This window comes from Prionailurus viverrinus, chromosome D4 (genome assembly GCF_022837055.1).
Source record: "Prionailurus viverrinus isolate Anna chromosome D4, UM_Priviv_1.0, whole genome shotgun sequence".
Classification (NCBI taxonomy): Eukaryota; Metazoa; Chordata; class Mammalia; order Carnivora; family Felidae; genus Prionailurus; species Prionailurus viverrinus.
In genome coordinates this window covers 31,116,112-31,118,689 of record NC_062573.1, presented here as the reverse complement: position 1 = coordinate 31,118,689, position 2,578 = coordinate 31,116,112, and the positions used below count along the sequence as shown (strand labels likewise).

The 2,578-nt window shown below is 44.8% G+C and overlaps 1 non-coding gene across 1 annotated transcript; it reads right to left on the bottom strand.

The window, feature by feature from the left end:
• Positions 1-402: 402 nt before the first annotated feature.
• On the bottom strand, positions 403-512 carry LOC125151084 (U6 spliceosomal RNA). The gene has a single exon (XR_007146631.1). It is a non-coding gene; the product is annotated as a U6 spliceosomal RNA (small nuclear RNA).
• Positions 513-2,578: the final 2,066 nt, after the last annotated feature.

The window sequence follows — 2,578 nt, the reverse complement described above, 5'->3', positions numbered from 1 at the left end:
TGTTGCTTGGAGTTTGACCTTGCTGAACTTCAGTTTCCTTATCTGCAAAAGTCTGGGAAACAATTCCTGTCCTGTCTCCTGGGCTGATAGTTGAGTGAATACAAGAATGAATTTGGTGAGAGGAAAGAGCTTTATACACTATAAGGCACTAAGTGAGCAGCAAGGATTTCTGGCCCCATCTAAAATCTGTGTGTGTATCATCTTCTACCCACCCACAATCACAGGCATAGCCAGGGGTACCGCTAATGGCCTCTGTCCACAGTGCTGAAGTCATAGTCGAGCCAGCTGGGGATCTTCAGTCCCTCTTTTTTTTTGTTTTTGTTGTTTCTTTTTTGGTAATATACTAATTTATTCATATATACATTCACTTTACATTATTACATTTCAACATTCATCAAAACCAAAAATATGGAAGCTTCATGAATTTGCATGTCATCTTTGTGCAGGGGCCATACTCATCTTCTCTGTATGGTTCCAATTTTAGCACATGTGCTGCTTCATGCAGCAAGCACTTCAGCCCCTCCTGTACCATCTTTAAGTAAACATAAATGCAGAGATTTCAAAGCCTGAGGATTGTCCTAAAATGCAGAAGGTACTGAAAAAAATGTTTGTTTCATTTATTTCAAGTATCTTTGTTTTTTAAAAATAAATGTAACACTCCTTTCAAAATTGTAACATTTGGGCAATCGTACAAATGGGCAAGATGTGATCCAGCAGCTCAGGAAGAGGAGGTTGTAGTCTTCACTTGATATGGGTGAACAGTATGAGGTAGCTACAGAAAAAAAAAACTGATGTAACATGAGGCTATGTAGAAAGAAGTTCCGAGTCAGAAGTGGAAGGCAGGCTGGCTCATTTGTACACTGTACCAGCACTCATGGAAAAAGCTAATCAGAGCCAGGCACTATGAACTGAAACCCAGCCAGGGGAGCATAGTTTTGGGAGCTGGAATGAAGCAAGACAGAAGAGGAAACCATGAAGGCCTGAGAGGTGTCTCACCCTGGAGAGAAACAGGGTTGAGGTAATGTAGATGGCTGATGTCTGGCAGGTGGGACTGATGAGGTCAATGTGACCTCAAGGACAAAGCTAAGACCAAAGGTGGAGGAGAGGCAGACTTCTCCTCAATAGCACCAAAAGGTAACTAGATACCAGGGAAGGTAGTGAAGCTGTATAACCATATGACAAAACTGTTGAGTTGGGGGTGGGATACTTACCAGGCATCCCGTCCTCTTGATACTTGTGATGCCTAAAAATGGTTAAGCACCTTCTGGTGAATGCCAAGCCCTAAGTCCAGCAGAGCTGGAGGCATATTCAAGATTGTAGAGACCCATATGACCATAGAACATTAGAATAACTGGGTCGGGAAACTTAATTTCTTTAGCTAACCTCATAGACCAACTGTTGTACCTACAACTCTCGGTCGTGACCTGAGAGAAAAGAGTCAAGGTCTCAGTACACCTGCTGTCCCTTTCCAGGATGAGGTATGGAAAGCTTGCCTCTAGAACCTGATGTTGCATGCCCTCTGCTGGTCATTTCTAACACTATCCTCTCACTCCCAAGGCAAGAAATAACCCCTCTGAATAGTTAGGGTACTGGTCAGTGTAGGTTTAGAACAACCAGGTGAGGGGCAACTGGGTGGCTCAGTCAGTTGAGCATCCAATGGTTGATTTCATCTCAGGTCATGATCCTAGGGTCGTGAAATCAAGCCCTGCATAAGGCTTTGCTCTGAGCATGGAACCTGCTTAAGATTCTCTCTCTCTCTCTCTCTCTCTCTCTCTCTCTTTCTCTCTCTCTCTCTCTCCTCCCCCCTTCCTTCTGCCCCTCTCCCCCACTTGCACGCTCTCCCTCTAAACATAAAAAAGAAAAACCAGGTGAGTACCAGTGAGTAGATCACTGGTCAGTGTTCAATCAGCATACAGGATCAGAACTGAATCTGCAGCTGAGTTCTAGTACCTGTATCAAAATAAGGGCTCATCCATGTCTAGAAGGGCTTAAGCTAAGGCTGAGTTTGAGGAAATGTCTGGTCCAGGACTAAGACCAAGGTCAGTGTCTCAGGCTGAAGTCAAAGTTGACAGTGTGGAACAGAAGTCTGGGTCCAAGTGTCAGCATGCAGTATGTATTCAGGTGAGATGCTAAGCGTCTGACCTCAGGTAGGAGTCAGTTGGCATCAAGGGGCCAATGTAGCATTCATATACAAGATGGAAGCATCAGGTAATAAGCACAGGAGAACTCAAACAAAAAATATTGCCAGGGGAAACATATAAGGGTTGGGGGACAGAATGAAGGAGTCACTAATTTCTAAGGACCTCTCAACCTTAAAGATGGTAATGGGCATGCTACAGTCACGGTCTCTTCAGAAGGTAGATCCCAGTATTCCAGTTCCAACTTCCTGTGAAAGCCTCCTCACTAACAATAGAATTACCACATACAAATCATAGGTACAATCTGGGGACAGGAGAGGTCCAAGGACCAGTCCTGTCACTGCAGAGAGCTGGCAGCTGTGGGGGTAGTCTTGCTTTCCCCCGGATTCTCTGTTTCTACTGGCAACAGGGCCTGGCAGCCTCCCACACCCAGATCTTAG